At 38.0% G+C, this 7,468-nt stretch overlaps 1 pseudogene; it reads right to left on the bottom strand.

The window, feature by feature from the left end:
- Nucleotides 1-507: 507 nt before the first annotated feature.
- Nucleotides 508-5,058, bottom strand: LOC131244320 (uncharacterized; annotated as a pseudogene).
- Between the last annotated feature and the right edge of the window lie 2,410 nt (nucleotides 5,059-7,468).

Here is a 7,468-nt window from a genome sequence, read left to right as displayed (position 1 = left end):
ATCTGTACAGACCAAATCTAATTTGATCAGACGCGCACCAACTATAATTACATAATTTTAAGTTCACCTCACCTTTAAAGGGCCTCCACCCATAATCCAATACAATGAACGTGTGACCAATCCACACCGTTCATTGCATTTACCGAATCAATTTATATTATATATATAAAAATACTAGAATGAGGACGATATACATACCCGATGTAAGCACTCCAAAATTTTCTTTCTCCCTTTCTCTGTTGTCGCAGGTAGCCTTTTTCTTAATATTTTAGTTTGACTAGAACTCTTTTTATCTTGAGAGATGCGAGGAGTGTTTAGAGGTATATTTAAACTAAACGAGTTAAAGATTTAGATAAGATAGGAGATAAGGTAGATTTAAAATAAATAAATAATAATAAAGATAAGATTAAATATATATATATATATATATTTATTAATTAAATTATTCACGGCCCTTACATTCTACCCCCCTAAAAGAAAATTTTCGTCCTCGAAATTTACCTGAAATTACTGCTCAAAGAGATGAGGATATTTTTCACGAATTTCTCTTTCCTGCTCCCAAGATGCTTCGTCTACTTCATGATGACTCCATAAAACCTTGACTAAATGCACCGTCTTAGTGCGTAACACGTGCTCCTTGCGATCCAGTATTCGAACTGGTTTCTCCACGTAAGATGTATTTTCCTGTAAATCGAGATCTTGCCATTCAATCACATGAGAATCATCCCTCTTGTACTTCCGTAGCATCGATACATGGAAAACATTATGGACATTGGCCAACTGAGGAGGTAATGCAAGTCGATATGCCACTGCTCCAACCCGCTCTAATATTTCAAATGGTCCGATAAAACGTGGTGCGAGTTTTCCCTTAGTACCAAATCGCATCAATCCCTTCATGGGAGAAACCTTCAAAAATACATGGTCTCCTACTGTGAACTTTAGATCTCGTCTTCGATTGTCGGCATAGCTCTTTTGACGACTCTGGGCAGCTTGTAGTCGCTTTCGAATAATTTCAACTTTTTCAGCAGCTTCTTGAACAATATCTGGCCCAATTAAACATTTCTCACCTACCTCGGCCCAACAGTTTGGTGCTCGACAAGGACGTCCATGCAAGACTTCGTACGGAACCATACCAATGCTTGCTTGGTAACTATTGTTATAGGCGAATTCGGCATAATGTATGTTGTCGTCCCAGCTCCCCTTGAAATCCAGAGCGCATGCACGTAACAGGTCTTCTAATATTTGATTCACACGTTCCGTTTGCCCATTAGATTGTGGATGATATGCTGTGCTGTAATCCGTAGTCGTACCCATAGCTTCCTGTAGACTTGTCCAGAATCGCGAAGTAAAACGTGGGTCTCGATCCGATACAATAGAACTAGGGACACCATGAAGTCTCACTATTTCCTTGATGTATAGCTTGGCGAGTTCCTCCATTGAATAATTGATACGGACAGGAATAAAGTGCGCTGACTTGGTCAGTCGATCGACAATTACCCAAATTGAATCGTGCTTCTTTTGTGTCTTAGGAAGACCGACTATAAAGTCCATAGAAATACAATCCCACTTCCACTCAGGTACTTTCAGAGGCTGCAATAATCCTGATGGGTTCTGATGATCTGCCTTTACCTGCTGACACACAAAACATCTCGACACATAATCAGCGATTTCTCTCTTCATATTCGGCCACCAAAATGATCGTTTCACACTATGATACATCTTTGTGCTTCCCGGATGAATTGTAAACTTAGTTCGGTGTGCATCATTTAGAATATCGTCTTTTAGATCTGGAATATTAGGCACACAGAGTCGACCTTGATACCGAATTCCCTTATCGTCCCCCATACTCCAATCTGAAGTCTTATCATTTTGATACTTGGCTATCATTTTTAAAAACCACTCATCATTCGTTTGAGCTTCAATTATTCGCTCCACAAGAGTCCGTTTTACCATAATGTTACATATGCAAATCTTCTTTTCTTGAAAATTCAATCGAATATCAAACTCTCTAATGAAATTCAACATTTCCCATTCGTGTACCATTAAGCTGGCTACACTCTTTTGTTTATATTCTTTTCTACTCAAAGCATCAGCAACCAGATTAGCCTTACCCGGATGATAGGACAACGAGAAATCATAATCCTTAAGAAATTCCATCCATCTTCTCTGCCTCACGTTCAAGTTCTTCTGAGAGAATAAATACCTCAAACTCTTGTGATCTGTATAAAGCTCGAACTGTTCGCCATATAAGTAATGCCGCCAAATCTTCAATGCAAATACAATAGCACCCAACTCCAGGTCATGAGTTGGATAATTACGCTCATGGAGTTTAAGCTGTCTTGATGCATATGTGATCACCTTGCCCCCTTGCATTAATACATAACCTAGACCTTTAGTTGATGCATCAGTGTAAACTTCAAATACCAACCCATCCTTCGGGAGGGTTAGAATGGGAGTTGAGGTTAAGAGTTGCTTCAGTTTAGCAAAAGCTTCTTCACACTTTTCAGTCCACTTGAAGGGCACTCCTTTTCGAGTTAAACTCGTTAGCGGTCCGACAATCTTCGAAAAATCCTTAATAAACCTTCTATAATACCCAGCGAGCCCAAGAAAGCTTTTAACTTCTGACACACTTGTGGGTTGTTCCCACTTCACTACAGCTTCGATCTTCATAGGGTCAACCGCAATACCTTTTTCTGAAACAATATGCCCAAGAAATTTAACACTCTCTTTCCAGAACTCACACTTAGAAAACTTAGCATATAACTGGTTATCTTTTAGAGTCTGCAACGCCGTCCTTAGATGTAGCTCATGCTCTTCACTGGTCTTCGAGTAAATCAGAATGTCATCAATGAACACGATGATAAAGTTATCCAGATAAAGCTGGAATACCCTATTCATCAGGTCCATAAATACTGCAGGTGCATTGGTCAACCCGAACGGCATGACCAAGAATTCATAATGACCATAACGTGTTCTGAAAGCAGTTTTACAGATATCCTCTTCTTTAACACGTAATTGGTGGTAACCTGATCTCAAATCGATCTTAGAAAAATATCGAGCTCCTTTCAACTGATCAAACAAATCATCTATACGGGGTAATGGGTACTTGTTTTTAATCGTCATCTGATTTAAGCGACGATAATCAATACACAACCGTCGAGTGCCATCCTTTTTATTTACAAAAAGTACTGGCACACCCCAAGGAGAAGTACTTGGTCGAATAAATCCTCGGGACCTCAAATCTTCCAACTACTCATTCAGCTCCTTCAATTCAATAGGCGCCATTCGATATGGAGACATAGATATTGGTGCCGATCCTGGTAAGAGATTGATACCAAAATCCACTTCTCGCCGAGGTGGTAGTCCTGGTATATCTTGAAAAACTTCAGGATATTCCTGCACAACTGGAATCAAATCCACTGTTTTTTCTTGTTTCTCATTACTAATCAATGCCATAACACGCTCGATCTTCTCATTCTTCTTCTTCCCCTGAATCATAATTGGTTCTCTTCCTGGCGCTGCAAAAGTAACTGTCTTCGCATAACAATCCAACGTCGCATGATTTCGAGTAAGCCAATCCATTCCGAGAATAACATCGTATCCCGCCATACTCATTTCTATTAAATTAGCTAATATAGGAATATCGCCTATCATAAGGGGAATAGATTTACAGATTTTGTCCAAAATAATTGACTTGCCGATGGGTGATTCTACCAAAATTTGCTTATCTAGGATTTCTGACTTCAATCTTAACCGAGATACTAACGACGATGAAATAAAAGATAAAGTAGCCCCAGAATCAAATAATACAAAAATCGAAGTACCATGCGTTTCGATCATACCTTCCACAACGTTATTATTTTCTTTTAGATTCTCCTTAGATGAGATGGAATAAACCCGTGCACGCAGTGGCTGTTGCCTGTTGGGATGATTCCCTTGGCCTTGAGGAATTGATGGAGATGGTCGATTTTGCTGATTCTGCTGTGGTCGAGGCGGTTGGGTATGAGATGCTTGTGATGTCTGACTTGTTGGTTGAGATGATGCTGGAAGTTGCAATCGCGGTGGTATCTGTTGAAGAGGCGTTATACCCATATCTCTCATCTTAGTTCTGCACACCTGTGCCATGTGACCATATTTACCACAGTACGCACAATTTCCTGAAAAATATCGCTCTTGGGTTCTCGGTGTTGATGATTGAATTTCTATTCTGGGTTTCTTCTCTGGTGGTTGGTGTTGGGTAAGTGTCGGCCTATATCTTTGTCCTATTTCTTTTAACTGTACACGAGATTTGAGAAACCGCTCTGTATCTTGTTCTGCTCGTAATGCCTTATCGACTACTTCTGAGTATTTCTTCACATCCACACAACAAAATTTTGTTCTGATATTATGTCTTAACCCTTCTTCAAATTTTGTAATCTTATAATCTTCATCTTCCATTACTTTTGGCACATATCCTGCTAATTCAGCAAATTTTGCTTCATACTGGGCTACTGACATGGAACCTTGTTCTAGCTTTGAAAATTCCACCATTTTTTGGATGCGGTACGCTTTAGGAAAATGTTTCTCACGGAACTTTTCCTGAAATTCATTCCAGGTCCACACATGATTAGCTGGAACCATTCTCTTTGCAGCTCTCCACCATACATCGGCTTCGCCCTGAAGAATAAAGGACGCCAATCTAACTTTCTGATCATCAGGGCAGTTCATGGCTTCTAGTACTTTCTCAATCTGCTTCAACCAATCTTCTGCTATTGATGGGTAAGATGCACCATTGAATACCGGTCGTCGCCGCTTCGTAAACCTTTCAAGTAAATTTACCTCACGAGGCTGATCAAACCTTAGTGAAGATGTGTTCCGTTGATGTTGGGGTGTCTGATTTAAGGTGGCTAACATGTCCCACTGAACGGCGAACTGTTCCTGTTGTTGTTTTAGCATTCCTGCCATTTGTGCTACTAACCCAAAGGCAGCATCCCACGGCTGAACATTTGGTCCCGCGAGGTTAGTTCGAATAGTGGTTGGGGATAACGGGAGTTGCGTACTAGGTCCAACATCTGCCATGTTAACTGGAGGAGGAGGCGATGGAGGAGCTTGCCCTGCTTCATTGACTTCATTCTCCGGGTACAGAGTGTGCACCCTCAGACCTGAGTTTTGGTTCGTAACTTATACACAAGTATACCAACTTAATTCTTTAATTAGTTTAATCGCATGTGATATTTACATTCAATATAAAGTCCACCATAATCTCAATCACACATACATAATACATAACACCAATCAACTAAGTATTTATAAATCTTAATAATCCTTTATAATAAAATAAACCTTAAATTTATTCATTTATTATACAATTATACTATAATGATATTTATTCCATGCTAATATTGGTCCAAAGAAATAAAGCTACATAATTCCTTAAAGTCGCAAAATAAATACCAGTGTGTATTATTCGTTGATTAAGTTGTGCTAACAAAATAAAACATATAATTAAAAATTTTCTAATGCAGCCACTTCATCCTCAGATAAGTATGGCCATGATTCAGGTGGGTCGTGTTCAGGTACAGTAGATCCTTCCGGTTCTTGTGCCACGTCATCTGCTAATGGCTCCTCTGTATGATTTTTCCATCAATAAAAAATGTAAGCTGGCCAGGCTTAGTGATATAACCCAGCATAGTTCATAATCATAATAATTAAAATAATGCAAAAATACATGTACAAAGATATGAATGTAAAATGAGGTATGAATGCATCAGATGGGGTGATCGTCCATCTACTTAGGTTGGAGGTCGTCAACCCGCATCCACCCGTTGGGTAGGCTTCCACCTTTCGGTAGGCTTGGGCATAGCCCGCATCTGGTAACGCTCTACCAGGATCGACATTTCTTCCAGGGAGGGCCCCTAGGATCGACCATGCATTATGCAATGCAATGAATGAGGGATGATAAGTAAATGCGTATTTTTCATATTTGGAATAGTTGTCTCAATTAAAAGATTCACATATAAATTTATCATACAATTATTATATCAAAATATTCAAACAAGTAAATAAATCAAACAATCACAATGATTTATTTTAATTTTAATGAATTATGAGACAAGTTGGGTCACTCACCTGAGTTTGGTAGTATTGACTCTGCAATGTAATTAGGTTGATTTGAATGTCGGGGTCCTATCAATTATATCAACGGTATTATTAATCATATATTTATATTACATGGTGGGGCCCACCTTTGATTAACATCCTAGTGGCCAGATCCAAAATAATTAAATAATTCAAATTTATATTCTATTTTTTTCTCCCTCATAAGATTTTAAAATTGAATGATAATTACTTGATCAGGGTGGTCCATCGAATGGTCAGATCATTCAGATTCTTGAGGTCTTGTCATGTTTTACCTCTATGCATTTGAGGAGTGGTGTGGATCTAACCAAACATTCACCTATGGCCCATCTTGACCTTCTACGCCAAGTGATAGTAACACTTGCGCAAAATATCCAAGATTCCTTTATCAAACACTTCTACGTGTAACTAATGTGGCCCATCTGATGGCTAGATTGATCTGAATATTAGGGCCTTTGTATATTTTGGCCTTAGGGATCATATGATCCGTACAGACCAAATCTAATTTGATCAGACGTGCACCAACTATAATTACATAATTTTAGGTTCACCTCACCTTTAAAGGGCCTCCACCCATAATCCAATACAATGAACGTGTGACTAATCCACACCGTTCATTGCATTTACCGAATCAATTTATATTATATATATAAAAATACTAGAATGAGGACGATATACATACCCGATGTAAGCACTCCAAAATTTTCTTTCTCCCTTTCTCTGTTGTCGCAGGTAGCCTTTTTCTTAATATTTTAGTTTGACTAGAACTCTTTTTATCTTGAGAGATGCGAGGAGTGTTTAGAGGTATATTTAAACTAAACGAGTTAAAGATTTAGATAAGATAGGAGATAAGGTAGATTTAAAATAAATAAATAATAATAAAGATAAGATTAAATATATATATATATATATATATATATATATATATATATATATATATATATATATATATATATATATATACATATTTATAAAAAATATGTGTTAGAGAAAAATGTAGGTAGAGTTCAGGCCAGTTTTGAACCTTAAAACAAGTTCATGGGAAGGGCTTTGGCAGGTAAGAGAGTCTTTCCTATGAACTTGTAGAGTCAGCCAGTCAAGCTGTATTTTTTTTTAGAGTTGTAGAAATCATGAATGTCTGCACCATCCATCATAGTTTTAGTCCAATCTTTGTTAAAGTCGTTTTGGGTTTACAGTTTATAGTTTGCACAGGTGAACAATTTTCTACATTTTTCTTTCTTTCAGTTGAATGTGAACAATTGCTGTATTTTCTTTTCTTAACTGCCTATGGTTGCCAGCCTCCATCAGCATCTTGGAAATTGATTTTACAACATTAGTTTTTGCTGATAAG

The sequence above is a fragment of the Magnolia sinica genome, chromosome 4 (assembly GCF_029962835.1).
Source record: "Magnolia sinica isolate HGM2019 chromosome 4, MsV1, whole genome shotgun sequence".
NCBI classification, from domain to species: Eukaryota; Viridiplantae; Streptophyta; class Magnoliopsida; order Magnoliales; family Magnoliaceae; genus Magnolia; species Magnolia sinica.
The sequence above is the reverse complement of the archived record's forward strand: the minus strand, read 5'-3'. Positions and strand labels throughout refer to the sequence as shown.